This window comes from Pieris rapae, chromosome 7 (genome assembly GCF_905147795.1).
Source record: "Pieris rapae chromosome 7, ilPieRapa1.1, whole genome shotgun sequence".
In the NCBI taxonomy this organism is placed as follows: Eukaryota; Metazoa; Arthropoda; class Insecta; order Lepidoptera; family Pieridae; genus Pieris; species Pieris rapae.
The window spans coordinates 1466346-1488082 of record NC_059515.1 but is presented as its reverse complement, the minus strand read 5'-3'; the positions used below and the strand labels follow the sequence as shown (position 1 = coordinate 1488082).

Sequence of the window (21737 nt, the reverse complement as noted above, 5' to 3'; positions counted from 1 at the left end):
TCAATCAATAATTTATTGTGAAATCAAGGAGATTTTTTTTAAATATTTAAATGCAGAGTAATGATTTTTGTTTTATTTATTAACAACATAGTCATGTTAGTACACAAGTCAAGAGTGAAAGAAAAATATGAAAAGAAACGTTAGTTACTAGTCAGAATTTAAAACTTTTTTTCCCAAAGTCTTTATTGCAGGTTGTAGCCCCGGTTGCTCTCAACTAAATACGGCCCTTATTAAAGTTCCAATCTCTATGCTAGTATGTAGCTCTACTTTAGAAATAACAATTTTTTTTCCCCGCAAGGGAAGAGGAATCCTTGTTACATTTACGACGCTTTGATATACTGACATGGATATAACATTATAATTTAAGAATTTTATGATAATTTGTCATTTTTTAATTGTTTGTGATTTTTTTTTCAATAATACCTTTTCAAGTAAAGGATTCATTATTAAGAAAGATAAAATATCTTTTGTTAGCTTAATACTTATGAGAACTTTACCATTACCAATCATGGTCACACGAATTCTCGCATTGTCAAATGTGAGTCAGAATTTTTAAATATTCACAACAATCGTATCAGTGAAGAGATTCTATTTTTGGAGTCCGGATGCGATTAAAGTGTTTTGTATTACTAATATTGTGCGTAAGGGTAACATCTGAAATCTGCAGAAGTGTGACTCATACAAATTCACTGAATGTGGTGAAATGTTTGGTCATAGATATTTTTCGTTTATAAATTGTCTGTGACGGTGTTGTGTTGATGACATTTCTGAGCCTATTTATCTACTAAGCAGTTATAGATACATACATAGACTCAGAAATCGACTCACGTATCAGCGCTTAAAAGTGTCATTTTATATTTTTAATACTCCGATATGGTGATTTTTTTTTGTAATCCTGGGTTCGATTCCTGAAAACATTGTTTTAGTTTCGTAGTCATTGACATTTATCGACTACTTAATTTTTTTATTGTTAATAAAATTTATACGGCATTTCATTGCAATGTTGCTACGAAAGTGGGTAGTAAACTATAAATTATACATTTAAAATTAGCAAGTTTGCACGGATTTTTGGATTCCTTAAATGAAAAATTCATATCATTTTAAAACTTCCTGGTTTATATAAAAAACAGTCATATTGCATGAATTGTCTATCGACACTTTCTGTCTAATATGTTTACGCTGTGATCGAAAGAGACAGTACAACAATTATACTGAATGATATTGATGATGATGATGATGATGAATATATAGGTAATGAACCAACAAAATTATTAGACACAATATGTGTATAATAATAATTTCTGTATTAGTTTCAGGGCAGACTTCTGTGCCTGACAAATTTAGATGATTTTTTAGTCATGTTACATATATATTCTTGTCTTACTATATTTTCGTTAACCTTACGAACAAATATCAATTATTCCGCATAAAAGACACATATCAGAGTCAAGAAGTCACAACTGAGAAACGCTTTAAACACTAAGCAAACATTTATTTTCTTTCAATACAAATCTGATAAATACTCCATATTAAGGTTTATTTATTAAATAAAGCTCTTCCAAAGGGAATTACAATAAATATTGCATCTATAAACATACAAGAGATATAAAAAAGTAATTGCACAGCGTTATTTCTTTACTATTATATATGATATGAGATATATGAAAGGGTCATACACGGGATGTTTAACCATGGCTAAGGGCCAATACCGCCTTTATATAAATTGGACTTCAGCCAATGTTTCAGTTAAGTTACTCTCCTAAAATATAAATAATTCATACCATACATTTGGAAAATGTGGGAAATACGAAAACTTATGTTAAATTTATCTGTATTTCAGGTAGAAACGTGATCCTTTTAAAGAAGTTTTAATATATATTAATTATTAGAAAAATTCATTAGGACGTGTCAAGTTAGGCTGGTTGTGTTTTGACAGAAATAGAACACGGGACTCCACGATTACGCTATGTGTTACTATATATGTAATATAAATATTCTTTTGATCAAAAAGTCATAGAGTTAGTTTTCCTTATTAACATTTACTTAAGTTTTGACTTCATTCGAGGAACACAGTTTAATAAACCGGACTTGACGTACGAACTTATTAAAAACAGGAAAATAAGTTTCATTTTTATTTTTTTTTATAGAACAGGGGGCAAACGGGCAGGAGGCTCACCTGATGTTAAGTGATACCGCCGCCCATAGACACTCTCAATGCCAGAGGGCTCGCGAGTGCGTTGCCGGCCTTTTAAGAATTGGTACGCTCTTTACTATTCAATTCCCTTCTTATCCTCAGCCATATCTGTTTAAAAACCTAGTTTGCAATTCGACGAAAGTATTTGTTTCCAAAATGCTGAAGAAAGATCACATGAATTTTTGAAGATTCTTATGTATAAGTACGCCATGGCCTCAAAAAGTATTACAAGCTTTTGTTGGCATTGTATTTGAGACAGAAGATAGGTTACTGATATAAAAAATACAACTTTTTTATAAACATTATTTTAGTGTAGGAACACCTTTCGATTTTACGAAGTGAGATGTTTTGGCGTTTCAAGAAATACAGTTCCTTCAGCTTTTTGGAAGTCCGTTAAAAATGAGGTTAATTACTTTTGCAAATTTAACAAAGAATCCTTATGAAAATAGCCTGTATTAGCTACCGTATGTAATTAATACAAGACGAGTCACAAGAAATAGGAATTACTATTATTAAGAAAAGGAATTTATTGTATTAAGATCAAACTTTGAAACTGAAGCGTAAATATTGAATTTATTCAAAAATTTCGACAACCGCGTTGTATTTTAAAATTATTTATATTTTTAGTAGTAATAAAGTACAATAAACTTTTTGCGGTTTTTTTATAATCGTCAAAATAAATAATTGTAAATGTCTAAATTATTTTCTAATTCATAATATACTATCATTTCTATAATGATTATCGTCGATGACTAAACATTGAAGTAGATTATAAAATAAAATATGCCAGATCAATTAGCAAGTCAAGCAAAATGAGCGAAGCCTTGAAAAAAGAATTACTGTGCAAAACGTGAATATTGTATTTTTAATAAATATTTTTAAGGGACTTCTATTGATAAATGACATTTAAATAATTAAAAAAAAAACACTTAATAATTAAAACAATACCTTAACAAATGATAAATCCCGTCAATAGCTATACAGAACTTCACACCCGACACTATCACAAAAACAAGCAGCAAATGGAACTCACGTGCGAAATTTTTTGAGGATTGATCGCAAGGTCTCACCAACGCTAGTTGGTTGCGGCAAGGCGAACCGAGTACTGAGTGTCGGCCGGTCGGCTAACTCGCCGGCCGCGGCGCGACTCCCCGCGCGTGCGCTGGACCTGTTCCTACAGCCTCCTGCGCTAATCTCGTCAGCACCAGCCAGTGCAGGAAGTGCTTACAAGAACCCTCCCTACATCCAATAAGGCCTGAGAACTGTTGAAAATTTCAGAAAGCATATATTAAGTACAACAAATAATCATACTTCTTAGTAAAAACTGGACAAACTTCAGGGTCAAGGACCGCAATCCCTGCCAAAGAGTTCATATGAAATTTTCAAGAACAATGACTACATCAGGCAGATGCTGCATTGTGGATGCTGTCATTCTAATTGTCACAGCTTAACGATCGGACCACACACTAGCATTGTTTAGATACAATTATCGACCACACATATTAAAGACTCGTAAATAAGTACGTCCCAGATAAGTATTGATAAGTTGTTGTCAGTCTGAAGGATGTGTAGCTATCACATAGGTATTGCACATTGCACTCATGTATTATCTGCGCTTTTGCGTGTTAATTAAATCGTCTTTATAACCTAATAAATCTAGTGGAATAACATACATCTGGCCTTTCATTGTGTGCAATACCCCATATTAATTGCGTTGTAAAAGATCGACGACGCCCCGAGCTGAAAGTCAAGTATTATTTTTGATATTTGGGCGTCTAATCTTACGCTTATTGTAATATAATTAATTAAATTTATATCTAATCCTTATCAATTTAATTGTCACAGAAAATACAAGACAATAATGAGACATCAGTTTTTGAGACTTTCTATTTCTAGAACCTATGTATGAGCAAAAAGCCCCTCTATGTCAAAATATTATGAAACTAAAAGTCACTGGTGGGTGACATCACGACCGGATGATCAATAAAGAGCCATCTCTGGGACTAAGGTAACTGCATCGCAATCGCTTAGTGTAGTCATTTTTCTGGGTCCCTCAGAAGTATGTCTTGAGTAACCTCAGAGAATCTTTCAGTGTGTCTTGAGCGGGCAATAATAACACAAGGCAATTATTTTACACAGATTTCTGTACCAGAAGTTCAATCGGCTTTTACTTTGAGGTCAGTTTTTCTACGTACGCAATCAACACTTTCCACTGAGAACATCGTGATACATAATCAAAGACGTGTGTCAGGCACAAAAGTAATCGAAGACTATGATTATCTTGGTATAAATATATACGTTTTTGCAAAAACCATAATAAATAAACATTAAGGCGGGGTGATTGTGCGGTTTAGAAACAAGCTTTCCTTGACTATTGACTAAGTACTTCAATAGCTTATGTGGGAGATACGAACATTAAGAAATAATAGTTGGTGCGCCTTTGCAGTCAATTAGGAACAACTAAATCAGTTCTAGGTAACATGATAAATGCTAGCTTTGGTATAGATAATAATTACTTTTAGCGTAAACTGTATTTCAATGATTAATAGATTAATGGCTGACATCTGTGACGTAGCAAGAGGCACCGAGGTGATCATTGCAAAAATTAATATAAATCAGTGGTGATATAACCCTTTGTTGGGTTTGGGTCGTAAATATAAGTTCCTTTTATAATTTTTATTTCACAGATAAGTACTTGATCAGTCAGCCTCATTTATGGCCTCTTTTTGGCTCGATTTTTGGCCTCTTTATCACGATGCTTCCTACTATAAAGAGATTTATTTACACTCAACGAAGATTGTTGTATTTTTTTAATTGCCATATTTTTCATGAAAACTAAATGAACTACTGAATACTGTCTCTGACACTATCAACATGTTTATATATTTTATTTAATGCTTCTCGACTATATTGGCATAGTCTGTAAGGATAATGTATGTATTTCTGTAATAAATATCATAAAATATTTTTTTTTAATCATCGCTATATCCGATCGAATATATGTTCTTAGTATATGAAGGGTGTGCTCATGATGCAGGTTATCATAACCATACATTCTGGCATTCACACCAACACAGCCGAATTAAGAGTATTTTTATTGGTTTTGCCTTTCGTAAATGTTTGAACATTCTTGTTACATAGTTATATTTATGTTAGCTGTAGGATTACAAAATAAATAAATAACTCTATTAGATACATTAAGAAAAGAGAACTGTTGACCAAGTGGTATAAGCGTGGAACACTCATTGTTGAGGCCGTAGGTTCGAGGTCCAAAAGTAGACTCTCCTACAATCAAGGATAATCAGTGAGGAAACGGCTTGGTCTAGAGCCTACAAATCGACGACTCGTTTGAGACAGAAGCCTGATCATCAACCTGTAGCAAAAAATAAATGATCACAATACAGGTACAGAAATGAGGGTCCTTCAAGAAAAGAGCGTAGCAATTCTTAAAAGGCCGGCAACGCCTAGTGCGTTGCCGGCCAAGTTATCACTTAACATCAGGTGAGCCTCCTGCCCATTTGCCCCCTGTTACCTAAAAGGATATAGTGCCAAAGTTGTTTTTAAAAGAAATGGGTCAATTGAGAATTTAAGCACTAACACTGGTTGCTGAATTGCCATGCAGACGTGCTCTTAAGAAAGTGCCCCTTTCCTGAAATCTTTATTATTATTGAAAATGTATGAAATGTCAAATTAATATACATAATTACTGTTATATTCTTTTCACGAAATTTCAATTAAAAAAACAATCGACAACAGTGTTTGGTAAGTGTCTTTAACGTTTGAATCTCACCCTGAGGTCGTAAGTTCCAGCCCAGGTTTTTCATTAATACGCTTTTAACACTCGCTCGTACAGTAAAGGAAAATATCTTGAGGAAAACGCCAAAGAAAAAATCATGTGCCAGATAGAGAGCTGAGCTACTTGTCTATGAAATTAAAATAACCAAATAAACTGATGCAATCTAAGTGCCAAGACTCAAAAAGCGTTTGCCCCTTTGAATTATTATTATGGTTTTGCAATGATACTTCTCAAATATTCCAAGCATTTATCGCAATAATCTAATGGAAATATGAAGAAAATCCGATCTACGCGGCGCCTCTAGCTACGTCATACATGTCAGCCATTAATCTATTACTAATTCTTAAGTAGCAATACCTTATCGATGTTTTAATATTCATCTCATCTGTTATCAGATTGATAAATCTTTTCCTTGACGAAGGCCCAATACAATATTTAAACTCGATGACACGACAATAACTCAACACAATTTTATAGATGTCAAAACGCTGTTTGTTTAGTTAGCTGATTAATGATTTGTTATTTTAAATCGAGTTATAAAAGGTCATTAAAATATTTCTAATTTATTGATGTATTAATTTCCGCGTGTGAAATAAAAAATGTTTTAAAAACCGAGTGAAAAAATTGTTTACGAGTAGCGTATATGGAAATCAACACATTTGAGTAGAATATTTTCTTATATAATGGGCACGAATGCTATTTTAAATATAAAGTACCTTTTTTGAAATGGTCAAACAGGGCTCCGTGTACGATGTACGTATTTGGAAAGAAAATCTTTGCATTGGAGTTGTCTTATAAATGTTTATGAATAGTTCGAAAGCCACTTCAAACGATAAATAAAGGTCACGACTGTAAAACCTCTTTCAAAAAAGAATAGACAATATTCTTGGTTGTAGGTTCTCGAATTTCCAGAATGTCTGTAAAAAATTTGAATTTTGATTTGAATAAATACGAAAATTTGTTCGGCCTATGTGGCTTAACAAGACAATATTTGTAAACAATGGTCACTAGATTACTTTCCAACTTTATTAAGACGTTCAAGGATACAGTATATATATCATGCGATCAGGATTGAGAATGGGGAACCCGAAAAGCTTGGAAGGGAATGGAGGCTCGCTGCTTATGATGAAGTCTAAGGTATTTAGGGGCATAGAGAGGGCAGTCCATACTAAAGCGTGGTACCTCAATAAAATAAATTGCCTTAGCCACGGTAAGTAAATCGTATATGTCAGTAACATCCATGTATGTATTACCCGCCATTACACAATATAATGACAGTAATTACATTTTGCGGAAATTAGACATAGGAAGCAGATGAAACGTGACAAGCGTAAAAGACACAAGGACAAGACAAGGAGTAATGGACCATAATTAAGTTTATATATAAAATCAAGTTTCACTATGACGCAAAAAGCTTATTACACAAAACATACTCTTTAATTAATTTATTAACACTTCCTTACAGTCATACAGGAATACAGTACAATTATAATAATTAAATACAAAGGAGAGCAATTGCCGGCTTTACCGCTTACGACCTATCTCTACTAGACACCCACTGTAAGAAAAAAAATAAAAAATAAATTGGAGAAGGTAGCTCTCAATGAGTACAAAAAGACATAAGAACAAATGCAAAACTAATGGAACAAAGCATTGCAAAAGCATATGTACACAGTTAAAGGGGACTAAAATAAAAAGGACACGGGATACAAAAGAGAAAGAACACATGAATCACGATATTAATCAATAAAATCAAGTGATCATGGCTTAAACTAATTCTTATATCGAATATTGTATTTTATTTTTATTATTTTATTTATTTATGGTGTCCTGAAATAGATTAGATAAATATTGATATTCAATGGCTTGATTACAAGCTGGCTGGAGAGCGGGCATACTGTTCATACAATTGCAGATTCAGAATATTTAAAAAAAAGCAGGTCAAACCATAACCTTCTGTTTTAACCATTGATGGTGAACATTATGAGAGTGAAACAGAGTAGCAAGTGGATGTCTTTGGTCTCTGCTTAGCGTTGACAGACTGGCGTGATTTATAAATAAAAATATTTATTCCAGTGATAGTTTCTTGGTGAGTTCATTTTAATTGTTTATCGGTAGAGGTGATACAAGTGCAAGTTCTCAATATCTTTGTCACCCTAATATTTATTGTGGTTATCCTTGATAATTTTTCTTTATAAATTAATTTGAAAGATTGTACTTTCTTCTCTGACATTTGATGATGATTTAACCAAACATATATGAAAACCTCTTTTTGTTCCGATGATTTCTTTTGACGAGTCAGTGTTTACGCAAATAAAATATTCCAATGCTGCGATGTTTGAATTAAGAAAGCTATATTTTGAATGATCTTGACTAGTTTTTAAAAAAAAGAACAATTTATATGGGATAAAATCTACCTTTCTGATAGTTTTCGCCTTTTTATGACGGAGCATAAACAAGAGTTCTGGTTTCGAACTATCGCACCTTTGATACCGGCTCTATGAAGATTACCTCTACAATGAGTGATTTTAGCAGAAAAAACTTATAGTAGTATTGCCTGGAAGAGATCGCTTGTTAGCGATAAGGCCACCCGTTGCATCCCTTGTAATTTTTATGTATTGTTTTAATTGTGTTTCTTTGCAACGAAGTGTAAATAAATAAATAAATAAAAACTTTGCTTCAAAGGGCACTATTTACGGTACTACTTTGCATTACTAAATGCAAATAAGACTCTAAACACTGAAACACAAAACCTTTACACTCGATTGCCCCTAAAGATCCTATCTGACAATATCGTTGGGCGTGATTAAGTGTGTTAAAGTGTTAATGGCACTATAATCGACAGTATTCAATAGTTCAAGATTGGAGTTAACCATGAATTATTCGCTTGAATTTGCGTTTGTGTTTTGAGCCGTTAAATGCTAACTGAATATTTATAGTCGATTATCCTTTTATGAGAACCAAATAAGCGGCTATTTACAAATAACCCGCATTTTTAATTAACAGGGGGCAAATGGGCAATAGGCTCATATCATGTTTAATGATACACAGACATTGCCAGAGAACTCTTAAGTGCATTGCCGGCCTCTTAAGACTCAGTATACCTACTCTTTTCTTCGGTAACATTTCAGAAGGCATAGTTCCATATACTGGTGGTGCGTGGCAAAAACTTAAAAAACGCTCAGTTGTGGAATGACAGACGTTGAAGTGATACAGGTGGATTTCGTATTCTGGCTTGACTTCCGATGATAAAACTCAGCAGGTGTACAAGGAATGTATTGCTTTAATGGGTAATATGGTTCTATGGCAAGTTTTATAGAAATTGTGCATAATGCCATCTAGTGGATTTAACATATTTTAAAACACGCTTTACTTTTAAGTTTAGACTTTTTTTAAGTATTATTGTACAATCTTTGATTACATGTAGGAACTGGTGTTTTCTAAGACTAATGCTCTCACAAACACACTTGGTCTATTATAAATCCATCATTTCATTGTCAGCTAATTCATGGAGGATAAAATGAAAAATATTGAGGTTACATGGCTGAAACATATTGTATCTATAAAGAGCCTGGAAAATACCATTTATCGTGTAGACGCAATAAGCTTCAGCCAGCACTGTTTGTTTTATTATATTTTTATTTATTTATAAAAAAAAAACAAGAACATCCGTTATATTGACTAAAATCAAAACTTAACTCTATTAGACCGCCTTATAAAAAATAACAGATTTTGTTAATGTAGAAAAATGATAATACGTAATGTGTTTTTATTATAATTTTCATGTGAAATAAATATTTTTTAATGTTCGTTTAAATACATAAGTTTCTATATCACATATTCAACAATAAGTACATATTAGGTAGGTACTTAATTACGTCATCGACTCTTACGAATATATGCATAGTCCTCCAAATATGATTTTTACTGTATGTGTTATATATTTTTGAACTTCTTGCTTACCTTATTTTTTTTTGTTGCCGAAACGCTCGAAAGCGATAAGGCCGCCAGTTGGCTTTTCATTAAAATATGTCAATTGCAACGAAGTGTCAATAAATAAATAATTACAAATGGTCTTTGTTCGTGTACTCCATAAATATTATCTGTGATAGTACTGCTCCAAAACTAAACGTTTAATTTGCACAAATTATCACCCTAATTGCAGATATGAAATTGGTAGACTGATTTCTAGACAGTGTAATAACCACTTTTCAATCATTTGTTCTCCTTTGTCCATTTAATATGCAATGAGCTGATATGAATCGGCTATTTTGATCGCACGCCAGATAGGATATAATCGTTTGGCAACATTTGCTACATACCTCCTTGTTTCAATTTATCACTTTACATAGAATTACTATTAGTTAAAGTGTATTATCTATATATAGACTTCATGTTCGGAATAATACCTTTTACATTTCGTTTCCAAAATTCATAATGTGGTCAATAATTAATTTTTGCATAATAATGAAACCGATGCCGTATTTTTTAATGGTTTTGATTCTGCCTGGTCTGATTCTTAATTGGTGTCGGAATAATATTTCTACTTAGTATAAAGAACAGCTTCGGTGTACCACACTGATATGTCACGTAATTTGGTTAATTTACTTTAAATTCAAAGCTATAAGGGGGAAAAGAGATAGGGACACTCAATGCCTGATGGTTTGCGAGTTCGTTGCCGGCCTGTTAAGAACTAATATGTTCTTTTCTAGCAGGATCTTTATTTGAATTGGTTCGGAAATATTGCAGTGGTTGGCTGGTGTGATATAGTGATAGTGCGACGAAAACTGTCTTAAATAACGCTAATGAAACTTCTCTGTCTGACATATTTATTCTGCTTTAAAAATAGCATACAATTAGACATCTTGTCCATAGATATATTCTATAATTCAAGTTCAAAAAAAAGTTTAATTAACTTATTATAATATACTTATAATTATTTTCAATATTTTATATGTAATACTTTATATTGTGATGTAAATATTGTCAGTTCTGCTACAAACTAAATTCATTACATATAACCACACATAATTATTTTTAACAATACACACTTAATATAATTGTAGTTAATTCTATTATTTATTTTGTTTTTAATCTATACACTTAATTTAATTTGTTAATTTGTTTTAAATAACGCTAATGAAACTTCTCTGTCTGACATATTTATTCTGCTTTAAAAATAGCATACAATTAGACATCTTGTCCATAGATATATTCTATAATTCAAGTTCAAAAAAAAGTTTAATTAACTTATTATAATATACTTATAATTATTTTCAATATTTTATATGTAATACTTTATATTGTGATGTAAATATTGTCAGTTCTGCTACAAACTAAATTCATTACATATAACCACACATAATTATTTTTAACAATACACACTTAATATAATTGTAGTTAATTCTATTATTTATTTTGTTTTTAATCTATACACTTAATTTAATTTGTTAATTTGTTTTCTTGACGTTCATAAGTGTATATGTTTACCTATATGAATAAATATATTTTTGATTTGATTTGATTATAATTACTTTAAGCACAAAATCATAACATATACCTTTTCTATTTACAATTTGGCTGATCGAATGTTCCGCGACACCTTAATAAAAACAGCAAATGAAACGCAGTTGTGCAGACGTCATAATAATTGTGATACATAAAAAATAGGCGACGTTAATACGTTCTAGGTACTAGGACAATTATGTTGCAGACACATGTTTAAGTATCTCAACAAGGTATGTAATTTTACCGTGTTCAATCTAATATGATTGGCGCGACGGCCGGCGCCAATACAGCCGGCTTCTCATAAAAGATACTTATGGTAATACATTACAAATACTACACAGCATTGGACATGAGATTCTTGTGCAATTTATCTATGTTTATTATTAAAATAACCAAGGTTAATGTTAAATAATATTAACTGAAGCTAAAAAATCAGATCGAATAAGTGAGTGAAACGATTGTTATCTATTCGAAAGTTTCATGCGTCTTCTACATGTTTTGTTGACATTAATAATAAAAATTAAGCTTCATTTATTTCTTGAAACATTTATCTATCATTACAAAGGATACTTAAAGTTCTACACGGAACTATTTATTTTTCTAAAACCCCTTGTAGAGTACTTATCGACCCCCAACTGACTCCAACTCAATCTTGAGCATCCTTCTGCCCATCTTCTCCATCAGCTTCTTCCATCTTCTTCGGCTTTTCAGCCCACCGTGCGACCTCTCTTTCCTATCCACCTTGTTTCTCTGTTCGTCCTTTTACCCTTTTCACTATTATAATCTGTTGCCATTAACTAAATAAATAAGTAAAAAATTGCACGACAAAATTATATGCAGCACAGACAAAGTCAAGAAGCAAGCCGTTATTAAATAAATTTAATTGCATCTATCGATACAATAAATCAGATGTAGACGACATGATACCTTAATCAATGCGTGCATTAATTAATATGGACTTTATTAATCTTCGTCGTAGACTCGCATTTATTTGGGTCACTCTTTTCCACGTACGATGTTTGTAAAAAGCTAGATAGGTTTCTAGATTGTCTCAGTTTTTTATTCGCGTTAACAATTAACGTCTTATAACGAAGTTAATCGCTTTCTAGAGAACAGCTTTACTTTGAATCGAATAAACATAACTGTAACAAAATTTGCTGCCTTTTTTATGTGACAGCAGGCAAACGGGGAGGAGGCTCATTTGATGTTAAGTGTCCGCCGCCCATGGACACTAAAATTGCTAGATGGCTCCCAAGTGCTCTCTGTCTTTTTACTGATAGCATATTCATAAAAACATATCATACTCTTTTTAAGAAAACTACATCTATTCAAGTAAAATTAATTTGTAAAATCTTCAAATGCTGTATTCTAGGTTTACCAGCTGCGATTGACACTCTTATCAGCTTAATGCGGATCCAGGTGGGGGGGACATGGTGGTGTATTATAGATTTTGAAAATTCCACTCGTTTATTAAGTACCTAGTTGGTAACATTGTAAACACAGATTATTTATAAAAATATGTGACCCACCTATCGAATTCTAGATCCGCTCTTGTTTGTATATAATCATTTAGTCTGTATTCACTAGTGAAAAGCATTTGTATGAGTTGTACTATGAATGAAATAAATATCACAGATAAAATAAAAGACAACAATATTGACGATTGACTTTCGGAAATATAGAGATTGTCTACCATATATATCGCAATAAAGTAGTTAAATCAGAGATTTAATTGAATCTTTAGACAGTTAGTTAAATATCGAAATTCAATCAAGTCGCTAGCATTTTGATTTAAATAAAGCAGCATTGAAAACGTTTAACTATCTGTCTTACCGAAAGCCAGCGTTTTGATTAATAATATAAAACAAGATGGCGGTCACGACAACAGCTGAGAGTTTTTGTTTCAAATTGTGGTCGTGAAATTGTTAACATGTTGTCGACTCCGCCATGATTGATCGGTATGATCGTAAAGAACTGAGAGCTTGGAAATTTCATGTTTTGTTTTATTGTAAATAGATAGAAATTAGAAATCGTTTATTTGCTAGAATAGTCTTACAATTAGTTACATAAGAAACAAAAATCCGCCACATATGAATAGGCATGCAAATGTCATCTTATATTTTATTTGATCTATTGAATAACAAGACTAGTTATTAAATCTTACATTTAGAAAAATACATTTAGAAAAATAACAGCGCAGAGTTAGTTAGACACCGATATTTGTAAAAATTCTTATCTAAAAAATACAACGATTTAAACGTTAGGCTTCTTTTTCTTGTATTTAATAACATCTGAAGTGATGTTCCCCGCGTAATTTCAAACTTATGATCTAGGTAGTCGCCCACGCTATAAAAGCACCTTGCCTTTAAGAACCCAATCACCTTCCCCTTGAAAACATTACATGGTAGCGATCTATAGCTTCTGGGAAGGTGATTAAATATTCTTACGGCCATGACGTAGCAATTTTTAGAATATAGCGTAGTGCAACATGCAGGCACCCGCAGCCGAGTTCGATCCCCCAGTTTCTTTAAATGTTTGAAATAATTTTGGATGCTTCTTTACAGTCATGACCGCTTCAACGATATATAGTAGAGTAGGATAGACAGGTGAGGTTAGGTAAGATTAGTCTTGTTTCAGGAACATTTAGGAAACTTGTCAAACGTTTCGTTTAGTCACTTGTCTGACTGAACTTTAGCAACTTGATTAAATATCGATCTTTAATTTACTGTCTAGAGATTCAATTAACTAACTGATTTAACTACTTTGCTGCGACATATACAATGCACGTCTGAGTGGGTGATTTAAAGTGTGCCTCACGTACGAAACTCCTAATGGTGACTAACCATGAAACTATAAAAGCGTTGTTTATAAGCTATTTTGTTCGAGACTTTGAGACGCGAGGACAGAATTTACGGTCATTGAGTGAAATTTACGAGGAATAAAGACTTCAGTACAAGTTTTCAAACACAAAACTAGACATAATATATATTACACACATCACGCAACTAAAGTTATTGTTATCATAATTTATTTAGAAAATCTAAACGAAAACGACCAGTGAATTACCGAGCGCCTTGATCCCTTGGTTTTGAATGGGCTATCAGATTCAGATGAGTTAACAACTTAATCTTACCAGTTTCACCTCGTCGTTCGCGTTCCACAATTTACACTCAGTTATTGAACACAGGCGGCGGCAGGGCAGCAGTATAGTTGGTGGGCTAATTTTCCGCACGTAGACTCATATTTGGTCCGTTTTGCGTTAAGTCCTGGCTTATTTAGCCAGCCTAGCTCCTTTCAGATGTCTCCTGGGCACTTCACAGGCTTCCCAGAGCGACCTCACTGTTCCAAGGAAGTTTGTACGTTTAGCCTCGCATTCCAGAACTACGTAGGTGACTGATTCCTCTGCGCTAATACAGCCTCTGTACATATATGTTTATTAAGGAGATAATATCGGCATGTAACTGTGTATATGTTCTGTATATGCAATTACCAATTAAATAATAAAGCGATAGCTGACAACAATGTTTCGTAAACAACTAACAAGTACTAAGGAAGCTTACAATTAGAAGCGTTAAAATAAATAATTGATCGAAATTTATACTTGAAATAATGATTAAAAATACGAACTATATGAGCAAGCTTTTCTTTAGCGGTAACACACCAGGATGATGACGGGTAATGGTGATCACTTTATTCTTTTTAGCTTAGCGTAAGGGCAACCCAAAAGATTATGAGATTGATAGATTTTTTTAAAGACCCAAAGTAACCGCCTACTTTGCCCCCCGCCCCTCCCAATCCCGTAAAAAGCGCTTACATAACAAAACACTACCAATTACTTGAGACACTATTTACTCTCGCAGTACTAATGAGACGGAAAATTCCGTTCAGACTAATTAACACAATCAAAATTGAGGTTATCTTATATAGAACAGAATATGGAGCAGTAGGTAAGCGAGTTACGGCTTTTTATAGCAAGGCAGATGTTTCAATAAACAGGTGGTTATAATAAACAATTAGTACCTACTTCGTTGTTGCTATGTTCAGCAATAGTGTTGATTCGTAATATAGTATTACACAGACTTATAGCGAAAACTAAGTCTCTGACCAAAAATAATCTTTGGGAACCATTTTCCTGGGAAATCTAAAAATGTTCCCTTCATTGGTCTTACCCAGGTGCAGAGGCTACTTGAAGACAGTAGAGTGGAGGAAGTGCAGCGTCACTAACATTATCTTCAGAAAAGAAGAGCATGACTGAAGAGACAATACGTTCTAGTAATTCAACCTACAATCAATCAAATCATTTAAATTAGACCAATTAAAATGGCACTTTTGAACGTTAAAAAATATTCTAGTTGCCCCTTTCAAAAGGGATTCGTGTGGAGGAGAATGGGCAAATTCCACACTAACTCTTTTAATAGAGTTTACAATATTTGTATACATTATTTAAATATCTGAAAACAATGCAAAAACAAAATAAAATTACTATACAGGTCAATTATTGTATTGTTAATATACAAGTTCCTCACATATCTACTATTTAATATCAAACCGTAGAATATTATACGATAAACATAAAATAATGCGAGTACTAAACAACAAAAATACAAAGGAATGGCTAAAAGTTAGTGGTTTTCATTTCGTTTAGAATTCTCTCTCTTCAGCCGGTAGCCATGTCGGAGCGTGGTGGTCAGCAAGGAAACACCTGGATCGGGTTATCTGTTTGACCATGAGTCTTTCAATCGATAGGCCTACCTGGTCATGCGACCTTTTGCCGTCTGTTGTTGTACACCCACAATCAGTTCTCCAAGTTCTCATTGCTTCTGCGCTTTGTATGGCCGACATATGATATAAGTCGCTATCATAGCATATGGCATATGGTAGTAGCATATGGTAGACAGGCGAGTCCGTGTGTCGATTAGAATTATAATTATTCAAAATTTAACCTAAGGTACATAATGAAATACAAATATATATCAAATTTGCTCCCTGCAGTAGGTATATCTTTAATACTGGCATTAATTATTATTATAGACGAGATGATTCATATGCTTCTACACAAAACAATAACTTTTTCGCCGAAAAACGCACTATACGGATGAGGATTATCCACTAACTTTAGGTTGCTATATCTTAACTACTAACAAGTCGTAATTATTTCTATGATAAAACATACTTAAACGCAGTGTAAGAACTGATTTCTAACTATTACGACTGTATTTGTTTATAGAAACAGAACCTAATTAACGTCGAATTTAAAAGCATTGCATTGTATTTAATATTTTTTTATTACCAACAAGTAATAAATTCAATAAACCAATAATATATCAAACATTTACGATCAATAAAATTAATAAATATACGTACGTAATACCTAAATCGGCTGTGTACTAATATTAATTAACTAACTACTGTTCGAATTTTGAAATTCACGCGTCCTGAAAATTTCATCAAACAACATCAACGATTTAAATAAATATTTATTATTACGTTAAACCGATTCTAAGTTACACATAATAATGTCCTTAATTAGTTATAATTACAGTCAACATGGCTCATTTGCGTGGAATCTTGTTGTACTATAATCTGCAAATAGTGCATGTGAAAACTAGTATTAAAATTTTCCATTAGTTCATATATATATTTATTTTGATTCTGGCTTCAACTTAGGATAGAATTAATTATTTGTATAATAATTTTCAAAATAATACTTTAAAGAATATAATAAAATAATATAATTCGCCTGAGTACCTGAGTTTTTCACTAGGACCACTATTTTCGCCTTTCTAGTGATAAAGTAACACACAATAGACAAAATGTTGTCTCCGTTTCACTAATTCTGTTCAGACTTAGTCACACAGTATTAATTTATTTTAGAATTTGAATACCTTATAAGTAACTTTATAAATAAATAAATATAGCCTTTATTGACAATCTTGTAAGTTACATTTTATCTTATTTCTACTTTACATACTACCTAAACTTATTAACGAAATTTAGTTAAGGTAATTATAATATCATAGTATTTCCTATTAGACACCGGTTTCTTGATCGTCTTGCTTTTCAGCATAGGCCTTTTATAAATATAACTTTAATCTTTATTAAAACAATAAACATCAATGACTGATACATCGCATATATAGAAAATTAAAATCGACAAGCAATTATTATTGACAAGGACGAAGAATTGGTTTAAGTGGAGCCCGTCTGGACATTCAAAAAGAATATGTGTGTGTTTCATATTTGTCTTATTCGGAATAGAGAAAATATCGTAGTATCAACGACTTGGCGGCTTACCAGCTGAAACGCGATAGAACTTTAAAGCTTTTCAACTTTTGTTTCGTATTTTGAAAAACTTCTCATCGCCAAAGATGTTACATGAAGCTAGTAAAATATCCTGTGTTATAGTATTGTCTTTTATTATAGATTTTACACATTAAAGAAAACACTTTTTTACCAGATTCAGAGTCACCGTGACCACGCACGATGTAAAGCACGCGAAACGTGGGATTCATTTAAAATTATGTTAAATAATTATAAGTTTACAATAATAAATAGCTTCAATCCGGTAAAAAGTGTTTTCTTTAATCCTGGGTTATGCTATGTAATTAAAAATAATTTAAATTGTTTTTTTTAATTATAATATGGTGAAATACAATTAAACTTCATCAGTTGATTAAAAAAAAAACATTTTTAATAAGGAGCTTTACATCGCTTTATATCTTTACGTCAATTTGATTCGGTTTGAAAAGAGATATTTTTGTTGATATAATCTTGTGGACCTGACAGACGTTGTTCCAATCTACACAAAAAAAATAAAGGAGTTTAATTACAAACACGTGAACAGAAGATTTATAAACAATAATATTTAATTAGACATAAATACTTATGTTTATTTACTGTATGTTATAGGTACATTTTTCTTACCGTTTAAACCTTCCCTGAACTACTACAAATATTTCAATATCAAAATAAGCCATATCGGTCGAGAAATTATCGAGTTTTTGCAACAAACAAAAAATCGTTCATTTCAGTGTACATGAAATGCGAGAAGATCTGTGTCCATGCAAAAATATAGAAACATATACGCCAAATGACAATAACCTAATAATTCATTTCCGCACATTAATTATAAAAATATTAAACTCGACTCGGAACAAAGCGTTTTGGCTATCAACTTCGTACTTCATGAGCTTAGTTTCATTGTGTGCAGATTGTGTGGGCGACCCTCTATTCATTTTGTTTGAGTATTTTCTTGTGCGAAGGCTGTGCGACAAAGTGGCGTCTATAGGGCGGTCTGTATTTAGGTCTGTACAACTCAACGATATCATATTTGAGAAATCCAATCTAGAACAAAGTATATTTAATAGGAAGGTTTATGTTTATACGGCTTTAATACTAGCTGTGCGTGTGAATTAATTTTATTACGAACTATCGGGACTGGATTTTACAATGGCTTCCTTGTTATTTTTAAAGTAATTATTTAAGAGTAGGAGGATCACATCTCTTATAAGTTTTTCTTATTTTTAATAAGATATTGAGTGTCAGATGCCACCACTTTACGATTTGATTAATTTCATGTAAAAACAGCATAGGAGTGAAACTTCTCGCCCCGTTCCATCTTTCCTAGACAGTATAATAAGGGTTCATTTAGGCAGCGGTTAAATAAAGATCTGTTGGTTCTCTAATAGGCCACATCTTACTTAACAAACTGCTGGCCAGGTCTAAAAAAAAAGTAGACACTCCGGCGTACAAAGGTATCATGGTGAATGAACTATAATAAAGGTTATCAATACATCAGTTATTTAATGAGTAGTTAGTAGAAATAGCAACGAAACAAGTATTTTCGAAAATAGATGAAACACCTTACTTCAGGTCTAAAACCTTATTAGCAACTTTTTCAGGGCATCACAACAATTTAGAGAAAATATTTTTCTATTCCGTGACAAGCGTCACAAATCATATTTATTAATAATGGTGATTCAATGTGACTTTTGATTATTCCAGCCAAATTTTGCTAATTCTAATGAAGTCTTTTATGTTATATGTACTCAAAATGAAAAGGGGATAAAATTAAAGGGTCTATGACACAAACAACCCCAATCATTCCTTTTATTATGATTTGTAAGCATAATTTGATTACACAATATAATGTTAGTAATTTTGATAGCCCTTGGTTCTTTCTGCTTTCATTCCTAGTCAAATATTTATACAGAGCGAAAATATATTACGAAACATAAATTTAGAGTATTATTATTATTGATTACATTAGAAAACATCTCATCTTGACTTGATTATGATATTTTCGGCCATAGATTATAGAGACAATTCCAATTAACACCTTTTTTAATTTTCTTTTTCTTTTTTATACTATTGCCATAAAAAAGTACAACTAAAACTCAAATGCATATAAGTGTTTTATTGATTTTATCAATATTATCCCTATACAATATTTTTTTATATATAATGGGGCAACTGAAGCATGGACGCCCAAAAACGGCGGTCATCGCAGCTCATTGGCCTAATAATAAATATATAATGTAAAAGTGAATTCCTAATAGGTTTTTGTTCCTATTTTTGTGATTCTTTTTCATAGTCTTAAAAAAATTAATCCAAATACGTAATAAGTTCAAAGTTAAATTCTAACAATAAACCTTAAATATTGATATTTCCCTAAGCTATGTGTGATAACAGTGATAAATCGCAGTGATGTCACTACTCTATTATGCAAAAACGTTGCAATGACGATAGACTAAGCAAATTGACGCACGATCGTTCCCACGCACTTTCATTATGTACATTATCTGTGATTGTTAATCCATACTTATTTTTATACGGCTCTTGTGAACCATCTATTTTTGACTATAACCTTCAATATTTAGACCGCTACTATATATTTATATTTATATTAAAGCTTAGTTTTTTGTTATTTAATCGCGCTGATATGAGAGACTAGTTCGATTTCAATTGTTTTAGTGTATATATATATATATAAGATATAGTACACAAATTAATTAAAGCAGGAAAAGCAGAGCTGTTGTTTTGAAATATTGTCATAACTTAACTATGGATTGGTATATCAGGAATCAAAAAGTAATGGCTAACTAAGACGTGGCTACAGCCTTTAAAACTACCAAAATTCTTCAATTATTACCAAAAATAAGACCGGGACGTATGTACTAAAGTCCTATGCTTTTCCCATGGGGATAAATGAATATCATCTTCTATACATATATCAGAGAGACAAAGAACTTTAGATCTATTATCGTAGTAAAATATACAGCTGACATTCTAATATTTAATCAACTAGCTGGTGCCCGTGACTTCGTCTGCGCAGAATTAAAATAATATTTGTCGTGCAATATATTTTAAATACCTAGTACATATATATGTATAATAGTAATGAAAATTGTATTTAGCTTTAATTTAATTTTATTTATTAATAATTTTCAAATCTAATACATACAATAATATTTTTGTTACTCTTTTCCCAAGGTCCTCTTAAAGAGTATTGGCCTCCACAAACTGGCTCCGTCCACCAGCTTCTTCAGGCACCAGCAAACCGTGCAAAAGGACGACCGCTCTTTCTTTTTTTTCTACTCTGATGGCCCTTTCCTTGTTATCTTTTTTGTCCATCTTTCATAGTTCATGGAGAGATGTGAGAGTTTGGCTCATCCTTTTCTACTTAAGTTTTTTGCAATGATGCAATGCTTTCAATGCAGCTGAGTTTCATCATCGGACATCGAGGCAGAATACGAAATTCCACCGGTATCACCTCGATGTCCGCCGTTCCACAACTGCGCGTTTTTCAAGGCAGTTCTTGCCGCACACCACCTCTTGTGGAACCAGCTGCCTACTGAGGTATTTCCGAACCCATTCGACTTAGGGTCCTTAAGAAAAGAGCGTACAAATTCTTAAAAGGCCGGCAACGCACTCGCGACCCCTCTAGCATCGAGAATGTCCATGGTCGGCGGTATCACATAACACCAGATGAGCCTCCTGCCCGTTTGCCCCCTGTTCTAAAAAAAATGTAAATATAATATTGATTTTATATTATTACAGGATATGATAGTCGTACTTCAAATTAGATATTCATAAAGTGGTCGTATAACATTCAAATATAGTTTATGTATAATAAAATCAAGATACAGAGGGCAAAGTGTACGGACGTATTGCGATGACTTTGTCGTCACTGTGTGATAAAGAGTCATTAAGTCACTTCCTTCAGATCCGTTTTGTTAT

The 21737-nt window shown here is 32.5% G+C and overlaps 1 protein-coding gene across 3 annotated transcripts in view; it reads right to left on the bottom strand.

Annotated features, from left to right (window-relative positions):
* LOC110994625 (BMP-binding endothelial regulator protein) overlaps positions 1–3641 on the bottom strand; it is a 54309-nt gene extending 50668 nt beyond the window's left edge. The window contains exon 1 of one of the 3 annotated variants that reach the window (XM_045628908.1): positions 3143–3641. The gene's annotated coding sequence lies outside the window, so the exon portion shown is untranslated. The remainder of the gene's footprint in view (positions 1–3142) is intronic. The other 2 variants (XM_022261400.2, XM_022261399.2) reach the window with 2 other exon arrangements.
* Positions 3642–21737: the final 18096 nt, after the last annotated feature.